Source organism: Manis javanica, chromosome 5, assembly GCF_040802235.1.
Source record: "Manis javanica isolate MJ-LG chromosome 5, MJ_LKY, whole genome shotgun sequence".
Taxonomy (NCBI): domain Eukaryota; kingdom Metazoa; phylum Chordata; class Mammalia; order Pholidota; family Manidae; genus Manis; species Manis javanica.
In genome coordinates this window covers 11,975,265-12,002,388 of record NC_133160.1, presented here as the reverse complement: position 1 = coordinate 12,002,388, position 27,124 = coordinate 11,975,265, and the positions used below count along the sequence as shown (strand labels likewise).

At 35.0% G+C, this 27,124-nt stretch overlaps 1 protein-coding gene across 4 annotated transcripts in view; it reads left to right on the top strand.

Moving 5' to 3' along the window:
* The window catches only part of NCOA3 (nuclear receptor coactivator 3), a 132,938-nt gene that overhangs the window by 74,241 nt on the left and 31,573 nt on the right, over positions 1–27,124 (top strand). For 2 of the 4 annotated variants that reach the window (XM_073236477.1, XM_073236473.1), the window contains exon 2: positions 366–447. The exons of the other annotated variants lie outside the window; for them this stretch is intronic. The gene's annotated coding sequence lies outside the window, so the exon portion shown is untranslated. The remainder of the gene's footprint in view (positions 1–365; positions 448–27,124) is intronic. 4 annotated transcript variants of the gene reach the window in all.

Here is a 27,124-nt window from a genome sequence, read left to right as displayed (position 1 = left end):
TGCCAGCATTTGTTGTTCCTAGTCTTCTTTTCTATGTTGGCCATCCTAACTGGTGTGAGGTGATATCTCATTATGGCTTTAATTTGCATTTCCCTGATAATTAGTGATGTGGAGCATCTTTTCACGTGCCTGTTGCCATACCTGACATTTTAAGCAGAAGTAGTAATATAGGGAAATTATGGCATCAGCTCAAATTCCTATAAAGAGGCCTTGTACTTGATAGCTTTTTTTTGGTTTATTTCCTATGTCCATGGAAGGGAAAGATGGGAAGAGTTAATTTGTATGTGACTAATGCAAATACATATATTAAGAAAGGGCAATAAATACAATTCAATCCCTCCTCCCCTTCTTTTTTTTATCTTCAGGATCAGAATACTTGCTGAACAGTGGAGTCAGAGACCAATAAAAATAAACTCCTACTTGAACATCATTTGACTGGTTAGCCAGGTAATTCAGTTTTACTTCACTCAGTCCTTCATAATTTTCTGACTACCTTCTAAAGATACTGCTTTCTTTGTGATTTAATCTTAAACTTGTATTATACTTCATGTACTCTTTTTTTCTCTTTAATGATATTGGTTGTGTGAATAGTCTTGAATGAGTATATATGTATACATACACAGACACACACCCACAACATTTTTGGAGAATAGGGCAACTGTGTGTTACAGTTTAATATGAGACACTACCCTCTTGTCCACTTTTTTCTTATGTTTGAATATTTTAATGGCATTTAGTAAAAATCAGTTTTTACTATTTCACTTTGTGAAGACTAATTTTTCCCCAGATTGTTTGTGCTGGCATATAGCATTTCATGTAACCCCTCTCCTCCCTTTATTATGTCAGAATAGGAGAAATGAGAATAGAGAAATTGTGTGATAGCTGAGAAAGGAATTATGCTTTGCTTAGCTAGTTAAATTTCTTTCTCTTAGTAATACGTCATTCTGGTTAGCTAGGCTTGAAACCCAATTCATCTTTGTATCCTACCCCACTTTGATAAATTCAGTAAACAGGCCTTATCTGGTTTTCAATTTTCATGTCTCTTATATTTGTTCTACTTTCTGTTACTAATTTTTGTTTCCTAGGCAAAACCCATAATTATATGTTCATATTTGTTAAAATGTCCCTTTACTACACCTTATCTTCTGTTTCTATCCATTTGAAATTTGCTAGAAAATTTTATCCTTTTAATCAAGCCTTTGTTCTGATCCAAGCTTTGTGCTACCATTCCCTGGGTTACAGAAAAAAATACGAACTCCCTTTTCTGACATTTGAAACAGTCCTTTATTTGATAATCTAATCCTCCAGCCTTATTTTTGCTGTTTCCCTATAAAATCGTTCAGTTAATTATGGTATATACCCCTTATATTCTGAATATAATAGCAAACTATCTTTGTACTATTTAATTTGAAAGTAACTTTTTACTTGGAATTAATTTCCAATGTACAAAAATTATGAGTGTAGAGAACATCTGGATATCCTTTAGCCTGATTCACCCACTTGTTTTATTATTTTTATTTGTGTGTGCTCTTCTGTACTCTCTTTACACACAGATACTCATATACACGCGCACTCTCTGTTTTTTTTTGAATTACTTGAGGTTAAGTTACATAGAGTGTGCTTCTTTCCCTTAATACTTCTGCTATATTTCCTGAGAATAGGGTCATTCTCTTACATGGTCATTGTACAGTTATCAACTTCATAAATGGACACCATCACACATCTATTGTCCATCTTCCAGTTTTGTTAGTTGCACTACTCATTTCAGATTTTTATGTCTCTTTTTATACCCTGGTCTTTATCACTGTCAGTACATTTACTCATTTGCTCTATCCTGTAATACATCTAAAATAACTTCAGATTGCTCTGCCCATTTCACTACAATAAAGGAACTTAGAGTGAAAGATTTGGATGTAGCCCTCCATTTCCCCACAACCATCCTGCCCAAAACTGACAGGAAATAATATTATATTCTTAAATTACTTGAGTTAGCCCTCCCTCTTCTTTCCTTCTTTTCTTTCCCTTTCCTCTCTACTTTTACTCCTTCATGATGTAGTCATGCTATTCATTTTAAATGAAATCAGGTCCATTTATTTGTTTATATTTAAAGTTTTAATTTTAATGGACTTTCCCATTCTGATTGGTTTTATTTTTGAATATGTAGAAAGTGAACATGTTTCCAAAAGTCAGAATTATACAAAAGATATATGTTCTCTTTGATATCAATTCTAATCCCACTTCTCCCATTTTTTATAGGTAACCAATTTCCATGTTTTCTGGTCCATCTTCTCTGTGTTTCTTTTTCTTTTTCTTTTTTTATTAAGGTATCATTGATATATACTCTTATGGAAGTTTCACAAGAAAAACAATGTGTTTATTATATTCACCCTTATTATTCAGTCCCCCCCATACGCCATTGCAGTCACTGTCCATCAGTTGTAGTAACATGCCACAGAGTATCCCTATTTGTCTCTCTGAGCTACACTGTCTTCCCCGTGACCCCACACACACCCTGTGCACCAATCATGATGCCCCTCAATCCCCTTCTCCCTCCCTCCCCACCCACCCTCGCACACCCCTCCCCTTTGGTAACCACTAGTCCCTTCTTGGGAGTCTGTGAGTCTGTTGCTATTTTGTTCCTTCAGTTTTGCTTCCTTGTTACACTCCACAAAATCAGGGAAATCATTTGGTATTTGTCTTTCTCTGCCTGACTTATTTCACTGAGCATAATACCCTCTAGCTCCATCCATGTTGTTGTAAATGGTAGGATTTGTTTTCTTTCTTATGGCTGAGTAGTATTCTATTGTGTATAACATCTTTATCCATTCATCTACTGATGGACACTTAGGTTGCTTGCATATCTTGGCTATTGTAAATAGTGCTGTGATAAACATAGGGGTGCATGTGTCTTTTTGAATCTGAGAAGTTATTTTCTTTGGGTAAATTCCTAGGAGTGGAATTCCCATTCCCGGGTCCAATGGTATCTCTGTTTTTAGTTTTTTGAGGAACCTCTTTGTTTGTTTTTGTAATGACTAACATATATGTATGTTCTTATTTTCTTTTGTTTATGCAAAAGGTAGCATATTATATATTCTCTTGTACTTTGCTCCTTCACTTTAATGTTTTCTGGAAATAGTGCCCTATCATGCCAAAGTGATCTTTCCCATTAACTTTAAAAATTGTGGTAAAATTTACATAAAACTTACCATTCCAACCATTTTCAAGTGTATAGTTCAGTGTTGAATATCTCATATAATTTATCAAATACTGTACTGGAAGTACAGTATGGTCATAAGGAAACAATTGTTGTAAGAATATCAGTTGTTTACCCTTGTGATTGCATGGCTGACTGGAAGCTGCAGCTTGCTGCCCAGCATACAAGAGAAGTATAGTACCACATACACTGCTAGCCTGGGAAAATATCAAAATTCAAATTTCAGAATTACTGAATTACTTTCACACCATCAAAGCTGAAAAATCTCTAAGTTGAACCATTCTAAATTTGAAACCGTCTGTAGTCTTTTCCATGAGAATCTTAGACTTCAAGACAGTTATCAGAAGGAAGCAGAGCCACTGATCTGGCAATAAGAGATTTCCGATGCTCTTCATTCATCCTCATAGATAGGAGTTTTCATCTGATGTCCTTTCTCCTTGGTTTGCAGGATAGATACCCTTTTATTTTTCATGTGTTTGTGACTAATTGTCTCAACTTTTTTTAATCTAAAAATGTCTTTAGTTCACATTAACTTTTGAAGGACTGTTTCACTGGATATAAAATTCTGGATCAACAGTTCTTTATTTCAGCCTTTTACAGATGTTCTATTTTGTAGTAGTTTCTGAAACGGTAATATTTATCCTCATTCCCTGTGTGTATGCTCTTTTTTTCCTGTGACAACTCTCAAGATTTTGTTTGATTTTTAAAAGTTTGACTGTTGACTAAAATGTACTTAGGTCTGTTTTTCTTTGTATTGGGATTCTCTGAGCTTCTTCAGTGCATAAATTGGTGTTTTCATCAAGTTTGGGGAAGTTTGGCCATTTATTTCTTCAAGTATTTTTTTCCCACTTCAGTCTTACTTCTGGGACTCCAATTACATGTTTGCTAGATCCTTTGATATTTCACATGCATCCTTAAGGCTTTGTCATCTTTCTTTAATATCATTTCTTTCTGTTCTTTAAATTGACTAATTTTGGTATCCCTTCAAGTTCAGTTGCTTTTTTTCCTTTCACCTCCAATCTGAATGACACTCAATAGTAAAATACTTTTATGTCTTATCTTTTTTTAAATGTATTTCTTCTGTTTTTATTGAAATATAGCTTATATACAATCTTAGATTATATATAATCTTATGTTGTTTCAAATATTAACAACACAGTGGTTCAGCAGTTACCCATATTATTAAATCTTCAACCTCCTCTAGTGAGCTTGCTATCTGTCAGTGTAGAAGGGTGTTACAGAATCATTTACTATATTTTCCATGATGTACTGCTATCCCTGCAACCATTGTCTCATCTTGTTCTTAACTAAGACCCGTGGTTGGAAAAGGCTTAAGGAAAGCTAATGGATTTGTTAAAGTTGTATAACTTGTTTGTGGTATAACTGAAATTAGAACCTAAAGCTTGAATCTTTGCAAACACCAGATCATTTTCTTTCTATAATTTGTGAACTTTATCTTATATAAGTTGCTGTCTTTTTAAAATATTCATGAGGAATTTAAGTATCAGTGAAGTCAGTAATATACCTTAAGAACTAATCTTTTAGGTGACATTTCTCTAGCAGTGAAAATATGTCTGGTTATTCAACAGAAAATTCAACCTTACCCACCAAAGTTTTAAAATCATGACGTTTTGGAATCTTAGGCTATGATTTCAATCATGGTTTTGGAAATTAACTCTGTGAGGTACAGACTCTTACCAGTTGATTGATTTACTTCATGAAAATTTCTTGAACCAATTTTTATGTCATCTTAGTTAAAATCAGAGCATTATATAGTTGGATAAAGGAATGAAAACATTGTTAAGAGAAGGATCATTATCAAGTGCCTTTATAACACATTTTACTAACACTCATTTCTAAAGTTCCATCATAGCCTTCTAGAGAATCTTGATATTAAAGTATTAAAAAACTTTTATTAAAGAATTAAAGACTCTTGATACTAAAAAAATTACTAGCATATGAATGCCATTTTAACTTGTAAGAACTGTATCTCTGTCCTTCAGTTTAATTTGAAATTGAATTACTAAAGTTTAAAGAAACATTTAATTATAAATTCAGCTTTTATGCCTTATAATTAATTGAATAAAACTCGTGGAAATCTTGTAAAGTAACTGTTACTTAAGAACCAAGCAACTTAAGTGAATTGCTTTTAGGTTAAATTTTTTATCTTTAATTTTAGAAAAATTGAAGTTAATTCCATCAATTGTGTACCTAAAAATAACAACCCTTAAATATGAAGTGAGAAACACAGGATGTCAGTTTTCTAGCATGGAAACTAAGAGTAGTATTGGTCTCACCTTAGCATCAGTTTCCTCATAATAATTTGCTTGTTTTATAGAAGGTGTCAGGTTCTTTCCAGCTTTAAGTTTCTGTGATTGAGGAAGGATCTTGTTCTTTAGTACAGAGGCTTTAAATTACCCAGCTAACTGGTTCATCTCTTACTCACTATAAATGCATGATGATTAGTTAGATTAGGAGATAAAAGTATAGGTATGATGAAGATGTTTAAGATTATCTTAAAGGAGATGTTTATAGGGATGGTTAAAAAATCTACAGTCCTGCATGATAACCTGATAAGGGCCATACTTCTTAACTGTTTTCTTAAAAAGTGGTAGGAATTTCTAGTGAATATGCCAGGAAAACAATAACTTCTCACTGGAAACTTCAGCTAGGCCAGTTCTGTTGAAAGGCAGTTGTTAGAACAGTTAGTTGTAAATGGTGCAGTTATACTCAGAGATTCCATGAAGAAAGGAGTGAAATATTTGATGTCATGATATAAGCTTTAAGTTTACTTTTTGGTGGAAATGGTTAAGAGCTTGGGCTCTGATATTGGGAAGACTTAGATTTAATTTCTAGCTCCATCACTTACTTAAGGTGTATGATCTTGGGTGAGCTTCGTGACCTCCCTATGTCTGTTTCCTCATCTAAAAGAGGGGTAATGTTGAGCTCTACTTTCATCTGTTCTGCATATCAGAGGGCTGTAATGGGGATTATGAGAGTAATAAATAGACTCAATACGGTATCTACCTCAATGTTGGGTTAAGCATTTGTCCACATAGTGTTTTCTGACTTTAAGTTAAAATTATGCAATATTTTATGTTAAAAATGTATATTATATGTGACTTACGAAGTGTACTTTGAAAAACAGCTGTGAACCGAGTACGTGAACTTCAGAATGGGAAGGTTTTTAGGTGTGTTTGCTTCCTGTTGTGTTTCTCCATGAAATTATTGTCCTGTTTCTGTCCTAGAAGTAACAGCTATCTATAATTGAAGTAATAATTCACTTGCTTTTTAAAAACTTTTTAAAATTCATACTTCTGTGTTCCTAAAGTTCTATTGTGCCTCTAGTGACCCCCTCCACTGGTAGCTGGCAGCCATTGGTCTGCTTTAAGTCACTTAGTTTAGCTTTTTTGTGGATTTCATGTAAGTGGTATTCTCCCTATGTGTATATTATACTTTTTGTAATTGTCCCACCTTTCTTGGATATTCTTTTCTTTTTTTTCTTTGCATTTCAGTTTTGAAAGTTTGTATTGATATATCTTCAAGGTCACTGTTTTCTTTCTCAGCTGTGCCCAGTCAACTGAGCAACTGAGCCCATCAAAGGCATTCTTCATTTCTTAGTGTTTTTGATTTCCTATATTCCTGTTGGCTTCTTTCTTAGAGTTTCTATTACTGTTTACACTATCCATCTGTTCTTGAATGTTGTGTACTTTTTCCATTAGACCACTTAGCATATTACTCATAGTTAAAATTGCACAATTTGTTTCCATTAAAAAATTTTTATAAATAATCTTTTTACTACCACAAAGCCACAGTAATCAAGACAATTTGGTACTGGCATAAGAACAGACCCATAGACCAGTGGAATAGGATAGAGAGTCCACATATTAACCCAAGCATATATGGTCAGTTAATATATGATAAAGGAGCCATGGATATGCAATGGGGAAATGACAGCCTTCTCAACAGCTGGTGTTGGCAAAACTGGACAGCTACATGTAAGAGAATGAAACTGGGTTATTGTCTAACTCCATACACAAAAGTAAACTCAAAATGGATCAAATACCTGAATGTAAGTCATGAAACTGTAATACTCTTAGAAAAAAAACATAGGCAAAAATCTCTTGGACATAAACATGAGCAAATTCTTTGTGAACATATCTCCCTGGACAAGGGAAACAAAGCAAAAATAAACAAGTGGGACTATATCAAACTAAAAAGTTTCTGTACAACAAAGGACACTATCAATAGAACAAAAAGACATCCTACAGTATGGGAGAATGTATTCATAAATGACATATCCGATAAGGGGTTGACATCCAAAATATATAAAGAGCTCACTCACCTCAACACACAAAAGGCAAATAATCCAATTAAAAAATGGGCAGAGGAGATGAACAGACACTTCTCCAAAGAAGAAATTCAGGTGGCCAACAGGCACATGAAAAGATGGTCCACATCGCTAATCATCAGAGAAATGCAAATTAAAACCACAATGAGATACCACTTGACACAAGTCAGGATGGCCACCATCCAAAAGACCAAACAACAACAAATGCTGTTGAGGATGTGGAGAAAGGGGAACCGTCCTGCACTGCTGGTGGGAATGTAAATTAGTTCACTGAAAGCAGTGTGGAGGTTCCTCAAAAAACTCAAAATAGAAATACCATTTGACCCAGGAATTCCACTCCTTGGAATTTACCCTAAGAATGCAGGAGCCCAGTTTGAAAAAGACATCTGCTGCACCCCTATGTTCATTGCAGCACTATTTACAATAGCCAAGAAATGGAAGCAACCTAAGCGTCTATCAGTAAATGAGTGGATAAGAAGATGTGGTACATATACACAATGGAGTATTATTCAGCCACAAGAAGAAAACAAATCCTACCTCTTGCAACAACATGGATGGAGCTAGAGGGTATTATGCTCAGTGAAATAAGCCAGGTGGAGAAAGACAAGTACCAAATGATTTCACTCATCTGTGGAATGTAACAACAAAGCAAAAACTGAAGGAACAAAACAGCAGCAGACTCACAAAACCCAAGAATGGACTAACAGTTATTACCAAAGGGAAAGGGACTGGGGAGGATGGGTGGGAAGGGAGGGATAGGGGGGGAAAAGGGTCATTATGATTAGCGCACATAATGTGGTGACGTTATGTAACACAGAGAAGACAAGTAGTGATTCTATAGCATCTTGCTATGTTGATGGACAGTGACTATAATGGGGTATGTGGTGGGCACTTGATAATGGGGAGAGTCTAGTATAACCATAATGTTGCTCATGTAATTGTACATGAATGATACCAAAAAAAAAAAAAGAATCTTTTTTCTATTTACTAGGAAACTGGAGGCTTTTTGCATATATCATCAAATCTGTTTTCATTTATTAGTGTATATTTCTCATTTAAGAATATAGATGTTAACATAAACTTGTACATAAATGTTCAAAGTGACATTATTCATAACAGGCAAAGAATGGAAACAGTCTAAATGTCCACCAGCTGATGAATGGATAAATAAAATTTGGTATATCCATACATTGAAGTGTTCAGAAACAGAAATGAAGTACTGATTCATGCTACATGGATGAAGTTGATAGGATTATTCTAAGTGAAAGAAGCTAGTCACAAAGAACTAGGTATTGTGTGATTCCATTTGTATGAACTTTCTAGAATATGTAAATCCATAGAGACAAAAAAGTAGGTCAGTGGGTGCCTAGGGTGGGTGGGGCAAGGACAAATGGAGGGGGGAATAGAGGATCAGGGAAGTGACAGCTAAGGGTTATTGGGTTTCTGTTTGGAATAATGAAGATGTTCTAAAGTTGATTGTGCTGACAGTTGTACAACTCTGAATCTACTAAAAGTCATTGAATTGTATACTTTAAGTGTGTGGTGTGGGAATTGTATCTCAATAAAGTTGTTAAAGAATATAGCTGATGTATTGAGGAGTATTAAGAGCTCTAAGATACCACGAAGGAATTTTATGCAAAAATATTGTTACTCTTTTCTCATGGCACTCACCTCAAAAGGTTTCTATCAAACACTCCTAGGTTTCAAAAATAACATGTTGAACTCATCTCAGTTTTTCTAAAACCTTATTCAGTCTTTGGTGTATAGTAGTCAGCCTCTAATTATAAGGTTAATTCCAACACCGTATCTTTTTCAAGATTCAGGAAAGTTTACATAAAAAAGACTTCTGTGGGTAAAATCGTAACATTTCCAGAGTATCTCGCCTGGCTTTAGTGCATTTGCATACCCTCAGGGGTGGAGAGTTCATCTCCATGTCAGTGGGTAATTACCTGGGCAACCAAGGGTGTGTCTGATCCTGAGAAGTTAAGGGGAGGGGCTTGCTGGCTGGCTGGCTGGCTTCTTCAGGAGCAGAGGAGAGAGACGACCCTGGACTGCAGTTTGTAAGCAGTAAATGGATTTTAAACTTTATTTCTCCCTTTGACTGATTTCTGTTTTTAGAGGTGTTTTGCCTCAGGGTTTCCTCTCCCCAGAATTACAACTTCCTTGAAAAAATTAATTCAAAGTCATACCCAGACTTACCTGTACTTTTTTATTTGTCCCTGAGACATTTGTCAGATACTTATGGATATCTTGGAACATTACATCCAGAAATCAACCTTTGTTCTTAGGCAATTAAAACAATTACCAGGAAAGCTGAAATTTTGGTGGATATGCTCTTGGGGCTAATGGAGTGCTGTGGTTACAAATGGAAAAGCCAGAGTTACTTTATTTGACATATTCTGACCACATTTTAGTCCTCACCCTTTTTAAAATTTCCTTTTTAGGTTTTAAACTTCTAAGAGTTTCCTTCTATGGAAGGAGGACTGATGACGAGTGATATTGAAAATTGGAGATAACTGGTTCTGTGATGTTATTTATGAGAATATTAATGCATTTATAATTTTTTAAAAGCAGTTGGTATTTTCATTTTTTAACATGAAACATAGATAATATACAGTATTGGTTTTTGTTATACAGTATAGTACTTTGACAATTATATATATATATATATTACTAAATGCACTTGTTATTTAAAAATCTTCAATATTTCAAATTTAATGTTGATCAAATAGTTTACTTTAAAATGTAATTGTTTTTTTGAGCATAGGTCATGTACTATACAGAAATGCTTTAAAAATTCTGTTGGTTTATTAAAATCAAAGACTGAAGGTTAAGTTGGTTTGCTTTAATGATGAAGCTTTCATAATATGTGGAGAAAACTTTAAGTTGTAAGATCCATTTTTGACATGAACAACGAAGTAAACTGTTGTACTAATCCAATCACCATCTTTCTGTTCTTGGTGAAAATGGATGGAGATAAGGTTTTAGTAATTATAGTCAGGGTTCAGAAAAAGGACCATTTTATTGGGCTTAGAAAATACAGATATAAAAAATTGTCAGATTAGTAATAATATAGCTCTGGTAGTACTTAATTAAGACATATAATGGGCCTAAGTATCAGCTCAATGATCTAAAAAGTGAACTGCTGTCCAAATAGTCCAGTTTATATCATTGTGATAAATGGCCCTATCTTTCATGTGCCAAACTCTTGGTAGTATAATTACTTCCTTCTGATTCTTTGTTTCCAAAAACTGTTTTAATAAGAATGCTTTTGAATCTGTGTAATATTTAACATATAAAGCCTGCATTATTTTGAAGTTGATATTGAAAACCTCTAAACTTCTGACCTTGCATAGAATTTGCTGTGTATAGCCATTACATGCAGCTGGTGGATTCAAAATTGCCTTTTCTGGGACTCTGCTTTGTGAAAAATAGTATGTATTGAACACAAGTACATGACAGCTGACATTTATCAAGGATAACAGGAATCTTACTCATTGTCATATTTTAAAGTAACTTTGAAAGCTCTGCATGTGCACACATGTACAACATATGTGCCTAAGATTTAAATATTTTTCATCACTTATCAGTGAAACTAAGCATCAATCTTAAAACTTCATATATTAAACACACTATTTGAATAGACAAGCGTCTAAAGGTCAACGGTGTGTAGGGTATTTAATTTACTTTCATAGAATTTTATCTTAGATTTTAAGTTATTACAAGTAAAAATACACCTAATATATTCCAGGTAGCACTTTTGTTACCTAATGTGTGATTTGGCATTTTCATTCCCCTACTATAAGTTTGGCTCTAATGTTAGAAAACTGAATTACAGAAATTATTTTTTTCCAAATCAACTACTCATAATTGCTCTTCTTTTTGAAAAGGTGTTTATAGCGCTAGTTATTTTACTGGAGGGTGACATAAATAGAACTGGAATTAACATGATTTGTTCTAATCTTGGTTCTTAGCCTTTAAGTTTAAAATTTAGTTAGATTGTGATAATTAAAAAATATTAGAATAAAACTGCAGAGTTCATAATGTGTTGGCGAACTTGTTAATTAAAATAACGCCTTTTATGGTTGGTATGGGTTTCAGATACTGCAACCCTTCAATAGATTGATATGCAGATCTCATTGACTTGCTGCAAGGTAACAAGAAACATGCTTTGACTTCAGAAGATAAATTGGCCTTGTACAGCTGTAATCCTACTGTCTTTTTATTTCTAGACAGGATTCAGTAGTAAAAATCCTTTGATTCCTAGGTCCTGGGTAATGAGTTGAAATTTAATTTTTTGTGTTGGAGAATTTTTACTTGGGCTTTTGATAAGCCTGTTTTGTGGTGTGAAAATACCTTCTGAATTGTGGGTGTTTACTTAAATAACTCTACCAATTCCATTTGAAATATAAGAAACCTGAGTTCGTTCCATTCCTTCCCATTTTTTTTTTTTTGGCAGTTGAGAAGGAAGCCGTTTTGTTGAGAATGATGAATTATGAAAGGAATTTTAAATTTAGGCCAAATTTCCAGTGTCTTTATATTTAAAAAAATGCAGAACAGTGATTAATTTCAACATGATTTTTTCAAAGAAGACATTGTTTATAATCACTTGGACCCAAGTGGCCTTTCTAATAAGAGGTACAGATTTTCTACAAATTCTTTTGACAGAGAAATGTAAAATACCAGAGGTTTAAAGAAAATACTTGAAATGTTTATGTAAGAGTTTAAGGCAACTACCAAAATAAATCATAGTATCTTTGAGAATTTAGTACTTCCCAAAAGATATCTCTTTAATCTCCTTTTAGGTACCAAAGTTCATACAACAAATCACAAACCCAGAAGTAAAAAGAGATAATAAAAAGGAACTAGGAATTCTACTTCTGGGTATTTATCTGAAGAACAGAAAAATACCAATCTGAAAAGAAATATGCACCCCTGTGTTCATTGTAGCTATTATTTATAATAGCTAACCTATGGAGGCAACCTAAGTGTCTATTGAGAGATGAGTGGATTAAGAATACAGGGTGTGTGTGTGTGTGTGCAATGGAATATTACTGAGCCACAAAAAAGAATGTAATGTTACCATTTGTGACACCATGAATGGACTTACAGAATATTATGCCAAGTGAATAAGCCAAAGACAAATACCATGTGATTTGACTTATATGTAGAATCTAAAACAAAAACAAACAAAAAACAATTACAAATGAAAAAACAAAACAAATAGACTCATAGATATAGGAAGCAAATTATTGGTTACCAGACAGGGGAGCAACTGGTGGGAAGGAAGAATAGGTGGAGAAGATTAAGAGGTATAAATTGCTGGTTATAAAGCAAGTCAGGGGTAATGTACAGCATAGGGAGTACAGTCAATAATATTTTAATAACTTTGTGACAGATGGTAGCTAGACTTATTATGGGGATAATTTTATCAAGTATAAAAATACTGAATCGCTGTGCTATACACATGAAACTAATGGGATATTGTCAATTATACTTCAATTAAAAAAACATCTGAGTGCTTACCCACTACCTTCGAAGGTACTTGGATGTCCTTTTCAGAATCTTCTAAAGCTACCTACTTATTCCTTAATTATACCTGTTTATCTTAAGAACACAGATGTCTGTGACAATAGTTTTATTCTTTTTTCATGGTTTTATGTTAAGTACTAGCTGCCACTTACCACACTTACCCACATTTCAGTGGGAAAACGTTTTGAATTTCAGTCAGCTATTATGTAAGGTGAGGATAGCCTGAATAGTTCTGGCTAATTTGTTATTAAATCTTTTAAATTTGTTGTGAGATGGGATATTCCTACCTATTTGTTTTTCAAATGAAAGCAAAATTAGTATTGCTGAACATACATCTTTGGTCTTGTTGCTGTGTATCTCTGCAGGATCACCATTGTTCCCTATGCCAGTTGCTTGCTTTGCATTGTTTTTCATCCTCACAATAAACATCAGGATGCATGAAGTATGAGGTGTGATTATCTCATTTTTGCAGGTGGTAAGCTTTTTACAGGTGACAAAAGTTTACCTCTCAGTGAAACTAAGATTCAGTTCCCAACTTTGACTCCCAACAAAGCCCCATCATCTTTTTGTTGTATTGTAGTAAATCATCTGAAGGATTCCAACCTATTGGTTTTGATAGGCAGCTTGAATCCTCTGTATTTTTTAGAGTGGGAATACCCAAGTGAAAAGTGACATGTCAGAAAGAAGAAAAAATGTTCTAAAGATTATTTATTCTCTCCTCCCCACCAAAGTGAGTCTTTTTCATATTTTAGGAAGGGTGTAGAGTTGGTTAAAAGTATAGCTAATGGGATGGGAAGGAAAAAGAAAACTGGAGTTGGGAAAAGGAGCAAGAATGGTGGTTGTAGTAGTAAAGAGAAGTTTTTAAAAAAATGTTTTTTATATTGGAGGTACATACAGTAAAATGCATACATATTACTGTATAGCAAACTATATGTGCTATTAATTTTGGTATGTGCACACAACTCATGTAAATGCCATGCAGATCAAGGTATCAAATATTTTCACTAATTTTTTCCTCCACCTTTTTCATTGATCCCTCCACCACCTTTCCCTCTAGCAACTATGTCTCTTCTCTTAGTCTATGAAAGGAGTTTGTAATAAAATAGTCTCATGCAAGTTTTTAAAAAAATTAAGGTATCATTGATACTCTCATGAAGGTTTCACATGAAAAATTGCAGTTACTAAATTCACCCATATTATCAAGTCCCCTTGCATGCCCCATTGAGTCACTGTCCATCAGTGTAGTAAGATGCCACAGAGTCACTACTTGTCTTCTCTGTGCTACACTGTCTTTCCCTTGAGTGCCCCCCTCAACATCATGTGTACTAAACATCATACCCCTCAATCCACTTCTCCCTCCCACCCTCCTCCACCTACCCTCCGCCACCCCTCCCCTTTGGTAACCGCTAGTCCCTTCTTGGAGTCTGTGAGTCTGCTGCTCTTTTGTTCCTTCAGTTTTGCTTCATTGTTATACTCCACAAATGAGGGAAATCATTTGGTACTTGTCTTTCTCTGCCTGGCTTATTTCACTGAGCATAATACCCTCTAGTTCCATCCATGTTGCAAATGGTAGGATTTGTTTTCTTCTTATGCTGAATAATATTCCATTGTGTATATTACCACATCTTATTTATCCATTCACCTACTGATGGATACTTAGGTTGCTTCCATATCTTGGCTGTTGTAAATAGAGCTGCAATAAACATAGGGGTGTATATGTCTTTCTGAGTCTGATATCTTTCTTGTATTCTTTGAGTAAATTCCTAGGAGTGGAATTTCTGGGTCAAATGATATTTCTATTTCTAGTTTTTTTAGGAACCCCCGTATTGCTTTCCACAATGGTTGAACTTATTTATATTCCCACGAACAGTGTAGGAGGGTTCCCCTTTCTCTGCATCCTTGCCAGCATTTGTTGTTGTTAGTCTTTTCCATGTTGGCCATCCAACATGTGTGAAGTGATATCTCATTGTGGTTTTAATTTGCATTTCTCTGATAATCAGTGATGTGGAGCATCTTTTCATATGACTGTTCATATCCTCCACCCATTTTTTAATTGGGTTATTTGCTTTTTGGTGTTGAGGTATGTTGAGTTCTTTATATGTTTTGGGTGTTAACCTCTTGTCGGATACGTTGCTTACAAATATATTCTTCAATACTGTAGGATGCCTTTTTGTCCTTTGCCGTACAGCAGCTTTTTAGTTTGATGTCCCATTTGTTCATGTTTGCTTTTGTTTCCCTTGCCCGAGGAGATGCGTTCAGGAAAAAGTTGCTCATGTTTATACTCAAGAATTTTGGCCTAGTTTTCTTCTAAGAGTTTTATGGTTTCATGACTTATATTCAGGTATTTGATGCATTTTTAGTTTACTTTTGTGTATGAAGTTAGACAATAATCCAGTTTCATTCTCTTACATGTTGCTGTCTAGTTGTGCCAACACCAGTTGTTGAAGAGGCTGTCATTTCCCAGCTGTATATCCATGGCTCCTTTATCATATATTAATTGACTATATATACTTGGTTTTTTTCTGGGCTCTCTATTCTGTTCCATTGATCTATGGGTCTGTTCTTCTGCCAGTACCAAATTGTCTTGATTACTGTGGCTTTGTAGTAGAGCTTGAAGTTGGGGGGCATAATTACCCCAGCTTTATTTTTCCTTTTCAGGATTGCTTTGGCTATTCAGGGTTTTTTGTGGTTCCATATGAATTTTAAAACTATTTGCTTTAGTTTGTTGAAGAATGTTGTTGGTATTTTGATAAGGATTGTATTGAATCTGTAGATTGCTTTAGGTAGGATGGCCATTTTGACAATATTTTTCTTACCCAAGAGCATGGGATGAATTTATATTTATTAGTGTCCTCTTTGATTTCTCTCAAGAGTGTCTTGTAGTTTTCAGGGTATAGGTCTTTCACTTCCTTGGTTAGGTTTATTCCTAGGTATTTTATTCTTTTTGATGCAATTGTAATAAATTGAATTGTTTTCCTGATATCTTTCTGCTAGTTCATTGTTAGTATATTGGAATGCAACAGATTTCTGTGTATTGATTTTGTATCCTGCAACTTTGTTGAATTCAGTTATTAGTTCTGGTAGTTTTGGAGTAGATTCTTTAGAGTTTTTTTATATACAGTATCATGTCATCTACAAGCAGTGACAGTTTAATTTCTTACTCACAATCTGGATGCCTTTTATTTCTTTGTGTTGTCTGATTGCCAAGGCTAGGACCTCCAGAATTATGTTGAATAGAAGTGGGGAGAGTGGGCATCCTTGTCTTGTTTCTGGTCTTAAAGGAAAAGCTTTCAGCTTCTTCCTGTTAAGTATGATGTTGACTGTGGGTTTGTCATATATGGCCTTTATTTGAGGTACTTGCCCTCTATACCCATTTCGTTGAGAATTTTATCATGAATGGATGTTAAATTTTGTGGAATGCTCTTTCAGAATCTATGGAGTTGATCCATGTGGTTTATGTCCCTTATTTTTGTTGATGTGGTGTTAGTATATGATGTTGATGGATTTTCTAATATTGTACCCTCCTTGCATCCCTGGAATAAATCCTGCTTGATCATGATGGGTGATCTTTTTGATGTGTATTTTTGAATTTTGTTTGCTAATATTTTGTTGAGTATTTTTGCATCTATGTTCATCAGGGTTATTGGTTTGTCATTTTCTTTTTTTGTGGTGTCTTTGCCTGCTTTTGGTATTAGAGTGATGCTGGCCTCACAGAATGAGTTTGGAAGTATTCCCTCCTCTTCTACTTTTTGGAAAACTTTAAGGAGGATGGGTATTAGGTCTTCTCTAAATGTTTGATAAAATTCAGCAGTGAAACCATCTGGTGAAGGTGTTTTGTTCTTAGGTAGTTTTTGATTACCAGTTCAAGTTTGTCGCTGGTAATTGGTCTGTTCAGATTTTTGTTTCTTCATGGGTCAGCCTTGGAAGTTTATATTTTTTTAGAAAGTTGTCCATTTCTTCTAGGTTATCCAGTTTGTTTGTATATAATTTTTCATAGTATTCTGTAATAATTCTTTGTATTTCTGTGGTGTCCATAGTGATTTTTCCTTTCTCATTTCTGATTCTATTTATGTGTGTAGACTCTCTTTTTTTCTTGTTACGTCTGGCTAGGGTTTTATCTATTTTGTCTGTTTTCTTGAATAACCAGCTCCTGCTTTAATCAATTCTTTCTATTTTATTCTTCTGGATTTTATTTATTTCAGCTCTAATCTTTATTGTGTCCCTCTTTCTACTGACTTTGGGCCTCATTTGTTCTTCTTTTTCTAGTTGTTAATTGTGAGTTTAGACTGTACATGTGGGATTGTTCTTCTATCCTGAGGTAAGCCTGTATTGCAGTATACTTCCTGTCTTAGCACAGCCTTTGCTGCGTCCAACAGATTTTACAATGTTGTTATTGTTGTCATTTGTCTCCATATATTGCTTGATCTCTGTTTTTATTTGGTGATTGATCCATTGATTATTTAGGAGCATGTTATTAAGCCTCCATGTGTTTGTGGGCTTTTTGTTTTCTTCGCATAATTTATTTCTAGTTTCATACCTTTGTGGTTTGAGAAGCTGGTTGGTACAATCTCAATCCTTTTGAATTAATGAGGCTCTTTTTGTGGCCTAGTATATGATTGATTCTTGAAAATGTTCCATGCGCACTTGAGAAGAATATGAATCCTGCTGCTTTTGGTTGGAGTGTTCTGTAGATGTCTGTTAGGTCCATCTATTCTAATGTGTTGTTCAGTGCCTGTGTCCTTAATTATTTTCTGTCAGGTTGATCTCTCCTTTGGAGTGGTGTGTTGAAGTCTCCTAAAATGAATACTATTTCTCCTTTTAATTCTGTTAGTATTTGTTTCAGATATGTAGGTGCTCTTGTGTTGCGTGCAATTATTTATAATGGTTATATCCTCTTGTTGGACTGACCCCTTTATCATTATGCAATGTCCTTCTTTGCCTTTTGTTATTTTTTTTTTTTTGAAGTCTGAAACAAGAACTGTAACTCCTGCTTTTTTCTACCTATTAGTTGCATGAAATATCTTTTTCCATCCCTTCACTTTTAGTCTTCGTATGATTTTGGGTTTGAAGTGAGACTCTTGTAGGCAGCATATAGACAGGTCTTGTTTTTTAATCCAGTTAGTGAGTGTCTTTGGTACATTACATTTATGGTGATTATTGATAGGTAAGTCCTTATTGCCATTGCAGGCTTTAGATTCGTGGTTACCAAAGGTTCAAGGGTAACTTATTTACTGCCTAACAGGTAACTTAACTCACTTAGTATGCTATTACAAACACAACCTAAAGGTTTTTCTTTTTCCCTCCTTTTTCTTCTTCCTCCATTTTTTATGTAGTAGGTGTCATATTCTGTACTCTTTGTCTATCCCCTGACTGACTTTGAGGGTAGTTGATTTGATTTTGCATTTGCTTCGTAATTAATTGGTCTGCTTTCTTTACTGTGGTTTTATTTCCTCTGGTGATAGCTATTTAGCCACAGGAATACTTCTGTCTATAGTAGTCCATCCAAAATACACTGTATAGGCAGTTTATGGGAGGTAAATTCCCTCATCTTTTGCTTATCTGAAAATTGTTTAATCCCTCCTTCAAATTTAAATGGTAATCTTGCAGGATAGAGTATTCTTAGGAGAGTATTCTTGGTTTGAGGCCCTTCTGTGTCATTGCATTAAATATATCATGCCACTCCCTTCTGGCTTGTAAGGTTTCTGTTGAGAAATCTGATGATAGCTGTGTGGGTTTTCCTTTGTATGTGATCTTTTCTCTCTCTCTGGCTGCTTTTAATAATGTTTTTATCCTTGATGGTTGCCATTTTAATTACTATATGTCTTGATGTTGTCGTCCTTGGGTCCCTTGTGTTGGGAGATGTGTGCACCTCCATGGCTGGAGAGTCTATCTCCTTCCACAGATCAGGGAAGATTTCAGCAATTACTTCCTCAAAGATACTTCCTATCCCTTTTCTCTCCTTCTGGTACCCCTATAATGTGAATATTGTTTCGTTTGGATTGGTCACACAGTTCTCTCAATATTCTTTCATTTCTAGAGATCCTTTTTTCTTTCTTTATGTCAGTTTCTTTGTATTCCTGTTTTCTGATTTGTATTTCATTTCCCATCTCCTCTGCTTCATCTAATCTGCTTTTAAATCCCTCCAGTGTATGTTTCATTTTGGACACTGTATTTTTCAAAGTTTGTATCTCATTCCTCAGTTCATCCCTGAGTTCTTGAATATTTTTCTATAGCTCCATGAGCATGTTTATGATACTTATTTTGGGATTTCTTTCAGGAAAATTGATGAGTTCAGTTTCACTTGGTCCTCTTTCTGGTGTTTGCAGGATTTTGGTTTGAACCAGGTTCCTTTGACATTTCATATTTGTAGGTGGCGCCTTCTAGTGCTCAGAAGCTCTACTTTCTGGAGCTGTTGAGCCCCTGGAGCGATGGTGGGGGTTGCAGGCGAGCAGCACTGGTGCCTGTTGGGAGGAAAGAGCTCTTTTCTGCTTCCCTGCTGTGGTGCCTGCCTCAACTGTCAGGGCCAGTGGGCCAAGCACACAGGGAGGAGCCTCTATGCTTTGCACTAGTAGCTGCCGTAGGTGGGGCTGCCCTCTGGCTGGCGTGGCGCAATTGTGGGGCAGCTGGTTTGTGAGCTGGTGCTGGCAGTGAGGAAGGAGCAGGAGGCTGCGTATTGTGGTGGGGCACCTCGTAGCTCTGTAACCAGATAGGGGGAGGGTGCGCCCAAAGCCCCTGAATGTTCCCAACCTGCTTGGCAGAGTGCCCAATTTTGTCCACCTGTTCTTTCTACTGAGCAGCAAGCTCTGTGCAGTCCTTGTCCCTTTAGCAGCCTTCTCTCTGTTAGGAAGTCTCTCAGACTGCCCGCCTTTCTTTTGTCCTAGAGGAGCCCCTTGTGGATACCTGTTTTCAACAAGTGGCTGTAATCTCAGTCTCTCCAAGTATTCCACCTGTGTTAGTTTTCCAACCCCAGTAACTCCAGAGCACCATGTAATGTAGGTTCATGCTCCTAGAGCAGATCTCTGGGACTGGTGTTCAGCAGTCTTAGGCCTGCACCCCCTCTGTTTGTCTTCCTTCTGCCAGGGGAAGGGCTTGGATTCGTCCAGATCACGGCTTTGGTACTTTATCCTTTTCCTTGAGGTCGGCTGTTTTCCCCAGGTGTAGGCAGTCTGCTGCAGCCTTGTTTCCTGTTGCTCTTTCAGGATTTGATTTATTTGCTATATTTTCATATTATATGTGGTTTTGGGTGGATGTTTCTGTCTCACTTCTCACGCTACCATCTTTAAGCCTCTGGGACTTCATACAAGTTTTTATAATGGTTTTGGAACTTATAATGTAGAAAGTAGAGACAGAAAAGTAAATAGGGGTACAATATAGTCTGTAAAATGATGTAATAAGTATTAAAGTGTGTTAGTATAAAGAAGAGAAAACCATTTCTCTTTGGGAGAATTGGGAATGGTCTTCCCAGAGGTGACAGGTGAGCTTGGTCTTGAAGGATGAGTAGGAATATTCTAATATCTGAGATAGAGAAGGGATGAAAAGGGATATTTAAAAATTAATTATTTAAAGTTAAAAACAAAGTACAAAATAACTCAGTGGTCCTCCATTTTCAAAATCTCCTTTAGTCTAAGGTCATTTGGGTGGCTGCTGCTTGTGGTAGTTGTGTTAAAGAAGTATAACTGGTAGTATGTTTAGAAGGAAGCCAAAATCAAGTTTATGAAGCTTAAGTTTTCTGTTTTGTGTATGAGATAGAGTATTAAACTGTAGGAGTCAATGTACCCTTTAAAACAACTGAAGAACCTCCAGCTAGTTAGTATGTGGTCAGAAGGGGATAATTTGATTTATATGGACGTGGCTTATTCAACTCCAACTGCACAGTGTATGTTTGTGAACTTCTAACTCTGTTCCTCCTATAGAGGTGAGAAGTCTCTTGGCAACAAGCTTCCAGTTGAAACTAACACCTTCCTTGGTTAATTGGTATGCCCACTTCTGGTACTAGCACCTCTGGGGAGTTTGTGTTTGAATTTAGTTTCAACAGGTTTAAACTGGAACATAAATGTGAATGGGCTTTAGGGTCAGCCTGTTAATTGACAATGAAAAGGCAAGACACGAAGTGGGGAGAGGAGAGAGAAGAAACCTTGTGGATAAAATAACTGTTAATTCACATTCTGGTGCTTTTCAGCTCAATTTATATGCTAAAAGTAGAGTGTTGTACTTCATTGCTCACTGCTAGCACCTTTTCAGATTTGTTGACATTAGAAATTGTAGAGAGAACAAGAGAGTGACCAGGACCTGAGATGATACCATTGTCTTGGAAATGTTTGCAAAGGCAGTTTATTGTAGACATATTTATATATTTTTTCTGCTTTTTAAAGAAATGGTAGGCTGTTAGGTTTCCTATCAGCTGTGTTCCTGTGGCACTTTATGCAGTGCCTTCATTTAACACTTGCCAGAGTATGTTGTTACAATTGTTTATGTTTTCTTTTTCTGCTCGCCTGAGAGTTCTAGTAGTGTGTGGTGTCATTCGTCTCTATTTCCTGGACCTAAAATAGTTCTGGGCCTGCAAGTGTTTGAATTGAAATGGAATTAAATTGAAAAAATGGATTCCATTAGGTAGTTTATACTTTATCCTACCAAACATAGCAGGTTATCGGCAACAAATCCAAAGGATATTGCCAGTTAGTTTTTATTTTTTTTTAATATGGAACACTTCACAATCCATGTGCTAATCTTCTCTGTATCATTCCAATTTTTAGTATATGTGCTGCCGAAGCGAGCACTGCCAGTTAGTTTTTATTTCAAACTTCCCCTCTTTTCCCTCTTCCTTACCTCCTTTCAGCTACTATCTGAATTAAAAAGTAACGGTCAGTGATTGTCACTGGAAGTCATCTGATTGATGAGGAAGCTTTCACAGTGGTTTCATGTTTGTGGATATATCTCCTTCCCTGCCTCTCCCTGTCCCTTGAACAACACAGGTTATGTTTTGTTCAGGTCTTTTCTTCCATGGTGCTTGTTCTCTTGGAGCTGTATAGCACATGGAAATTAAAGGTTTTATTTGGTATTTTAGAAAACACAGTCTTGTAGGATTAAGCCTTTAACTAGTATGACTATATACTAAATTGTCTTTGAGTTAGAGTGTCAATTGGAACTTGAGTTTTGGGTAGTGCCTTCATGTTTGAATATCTTACATTTTTCCCAAGGACAAATTTGTTTTTTCCAACTGGCTTGAGCAGCCTCTGCTTTTACATAGTGCTTCAAACAGTTTTCAGTAAATCAGTTTAAATCCACAATTGTTTGAAAAATTTTCTTAAGATACTGTGAGTCTCAGGAGTGACCCATGAACACTCCCTAATTAGTATATTTAATCATACCTTTTAAAAGTCAGGCAAACAATCTGGAAGAATAAACTAAATTATTGGTGGGATAGTCAAAAGTTCTTGGCCCCATGTTTAATCTTAGAAAATCCAAGAATAAAAATACCTGACAGATTATTTTGGGGTATATAGTCTGTGCTTTGCTGATCTCAGGTATTCTTGCTGTGTGAGCCACTATGTGACTGTGCAAGTGGAAATAAGGATAATAATTAACATAAGACCACCTCAGAGGGTAATTTATCTAGTGAGTTGTGGAGTAATGGGTAGTTTTAGGGGCTTGAGGGGGGATAGCATTAGACCTTGCTGATGGTAACTTCTTGCCTCTGCCTTTAATACTACATTCTTCTAAACATTGGAGGTAACAACCTCTCAATGTTCTTATTGATAGCTGAGAAATATTCTGACAAACTGGTGGGTGATGAGTGTGATTCAACAGTAAAAATGGTCTATTTGTTTATTTTTTTTGGGAGGATGTAATGCTCAGGAAACATTTGATACATTTTGTTGGTTATAAAGTCTGAAAATATTGTAGGCCCAAGTTCTGCCATCCAGGATATTTGTGCAATCTAGTGGGAAGTTACTTAACTATTTCCTTATCCGTAAAATGGAAATAATAGTACATACCTGGAGAGTCATTGAAGGAGATTACACAGAATATGCAGTTATGCCCAGCACAAAAGTCATCTTCTTCCTTCTCCCTTTATTAGTTTAGGAAACATAAAATATTTTAATTGGTCTTTATGCCTAATAAGATGTACTGGATAGCTTGTCTTCTCTCCATTTTGGCATGGCATGGCTTTTCTTAGGAACTTCCAAATAACTTCTTGCTCCCCTAATGGGCACTAACATTATGATTGGTGTTTCTTCCTCTGGACAGGGAGTACTTCCTGTATCCTTGTTCATCTGGCTAATTTGTTATATGTAATCAAGGTTTCTCTTCCTATCTTAACTGCATAAACAAAAAGGAAAGCTAGTTCATGCTGCTAAACCAAATACCAACATTTTCATGGTTTTTGAGCTGGCAAATATAATTCTTTGCTGCTTTTTAGCCTGAATTAGTTTAGGAATAGTCATTTTCTAGCAATTTATTGTAGTCTACATATGCCTAAGCTTAAACATGTGTCATAGTTCTATTGTTATGTATAGAAGGGCCTATAGAATTTATGTGAGAAATTCTGTCCAATTGATAAGATTCTTGCTCATTTTAAATTGATTTACCATAGATCTACTTCTGATTTTTCAAAGTAATAATAGAAATAGGTACTGTTAGATTTTGATAGCAAAGTTGTTTCAAATAGCTGCTATTCTGTATTTGAAGCAATTGCATAGAACTCTTGATTAAACATAGTAAAGTGTGTATTGTCATACTTACATAGTATAGCGCAGAACTCCTAAGTAGAAACATTTCAGATGGGAAATAATTGTAAAAATGGCTCAGGTATCTAGACCGTTGGGTCCACTTTGAAAGATTGGGCCTTTGGATTCTGATTCTAGGAAAAGTTCTCTTACTCTTATCCTTTTCCGTACTGTGTGTTGTATCAGGGGCTTGAAAATAGTGACTGGCTTATATTCTACCTGGAAGTGCAGTTGAAGTGTATCCCTAGTTTAACAATCAGTTGGGGGACATCTTTTTATTAGCAACTTCAAAATATTATCTGTGTACCCCACTACTGGCTTTATGACATGATTTCAAGATCACACATTACTGTGTTCCTAATTTCTTCTCTACTCAGCTGTGTAGATGATGATCTTAAATTGGAGGGAGTTAGAATTTGCAATGGGCTTAATATTAATAGACTTATTATAATCAAAGATACAGATTCTTGTGTTATGTTATTTCCCCTTTAAATGTGAATTTTATCAGCTCTATATATCCTTCAACCTAGATGGATTGTAATACAAGACACAAAAATATAAGCTGTATAGTTATCAATATGTGTTTCTTAACCTTTAGAACTTCTGGGGGAAAAATGATGTACTCATGGGCCTGGTACATGTTCCATTCTCTCTTCCCACTCTGGTTCTTGACTACTGATTGAAAATAGTCTGGGTTTAGTGTATATGTACTAGGCATCTACCTTATACCTTACAAAGAATCATTTGTCAGATTAGATAATATATCCCCCATGTGTTTATAGTTTTTGAGTCCATCTCTGTCAGAGTAATAAGTGCACAACAGGCCTAGCAAATAAAATACATGTTGTTTACCATTTTTTATGTTCATAACTAAGATTAATACCAAATACATAGAAAACTGTACATAAGTGTTTTTCATAGTCATTTGTGCTAAAAAAATTATTATATTGTATATGCTGAAACTTTTTTGAGGCAGAAATACTTATTTTTAAAATTTCTCATGTTGACCGTTTTCTTTAGCCTAATGAAATTTAACAGGATATATATTTGCTATACTTTTTTTTTTTTTGGTAGTTGTACAGCATCATCCACTCTTGCACATCATGTGGCTTTTTAGGTATATTGTACAGTAAATTCAGTACCAAGGTTTGGCCCTACCTAAGTGAGAACTAGAAATCTATCAAACCTATCTTAAAAAATTGAAATATAAAAAATGTTATGTTAAATAATTATGCCTTAATGTTTAGGTAAACATCATTACCATGGTTTAAATTAGGAAATTAGGATTTTGCATTAGCACATGTCTGATTAATTACCTCTCTTACTAGAGATCAGTAGACTCTGTAAAATAGTGAATTGAGTAGCATGTAGACTATACAGTCATGCACACTAGAGCTTGTTCTGTTGATCAGGAAAAAGAGCCACATGTGTATATGCACACAGACATATTTAGTTTTTTCTAAAGATACATAAACATATACTTAATATAAATGATGTGTGTATTTCTGGTTTAGACTGATAATTGTGATTATTAATTTCCACACTAAGAAAATGTCATGGTTTTGGTTCTATATTATTATAAATTATGCCTCTAAAATTCATTTTGGTGACATCCTATATGAACCATAGAAGTAAAAGTTTAAAGTAAACTTTGAGCTTTTATATAAGAATGAAGAGAATTCTAAAATACAATTTAATAAGTTTATTCAGGACATACTTATTGACCACCTGTTATATGTTAGGCAGCTTAAACTGGACTGGAGATTGAATTTACACTTAACAGCAAAGTAAGGAAATAAATACTGAGAGAGAGAATAAATTATGCCTTTCAAGTTAATGCTATTAGTAACTGATGGTTTTGCTACCCAGTTTGGGAGATTCAGCTTATGTTGACCGTCAAAATAAGGAAATAATACCTAGAATGTGGAATAAATATATTTTTAAAATAAAGAAATGTTACTGACTGGATAGTTTGCCACTCAATTTAAAAATAACCTGCAAATGAAACAAATATAAAACCAATTGTATTGAGATGTAATTAGGATTATTCTACTTTTACTTAAGGAATCACTGTTTTTAAATATGAAGATCGGAAATCAATACTGAACATACTTTTCAAACTTTATTTGGAAGTAATTTTAAACTTAAAGCAAACTCAGAGGAAAAATAATAGTACAAAATTTTTTAAAAAAATCTCTCCCCCACCAAAATTCATCCAGTGGCAACATTTTGCCTTTCTTTATCTTCTCTTCTCTTCTTCCCTTTCTCTGACTTCTGTTCCCTTCTCACTGTCTCACTTATAATGTATATAATTTTCTCTTCAGAACCATCTGACGGTCATCTGCATAGGTAATGGCCCTTTTGCCCTAAATACTAAGAATAGGGATAATCTCTTAGCAGCAATCAACTTCATTAAATTCTAATTTTGTCAATTGATCCAATAATGTCCCTTATAGCACTTCCCCCCTGTAGTACAGAATTCAGTATAGGATTGAATATTGTATTTAATTGTTATTTCTCTTCAACATCCTTTAATCTAGAATATTTACAGACTTGGTCTTTTATGACATTGTGATTTTTGAAGAATGTGGTATTCTGGCATTAAGGGATCTGAGCATGCTTTAAAGTCATAATATTGAGTCACTATCAAAGTTATTTTAAGTTCTTCTTTTTCCTTTGTTTTAACTTGGGTTGTGAGGAAAAATCAAGCTTTTCAGCCTTAACATTTTATTGCCAACATTATAGGTAGAATGAATTTTGTTGATTTTTAATTAACACCTTAGATTATCTGTAATGACAATGTCATATTCTAGAAGTCCTAATGATCATGTGATTTGATTTTTTTAAAGCTATATGTGTTTTAAGGGTTTAATAAGTATTCTCTGTACAATTTTGGATTTTTATGTGTCTCCCTTCCTGGTAGTATTGTGCCACCTAGTGGACATTTTTGTCCTTTAGTATATTCGTAGAATCTAGGTGGAATACAATACGCATTTTAGTGTATTAAGAAAAAATAGATTGGAATGTTTGAACTTCTCCGTTGACCTGAAATTGTTTAGAAAATGATCGTCTTCCTAAACATGAGTTCAGGAGAGATAAAATTCTTAGCAGGTGAAGGCTTAGTCGATGTCTTAAAATTAGGAACTACGGAGTGTTAAAATTTGCTCCTTTTTTTCCAACAAGAAAAACCATACATTTATTGTCTTCATCAGTGACACTTTAACCAAAGCATATTATGTTTCCATCAGTCAATATTAAAATAATTGTTGCTATGTGGATCTTGGCAAAAGCCCTGCCTTT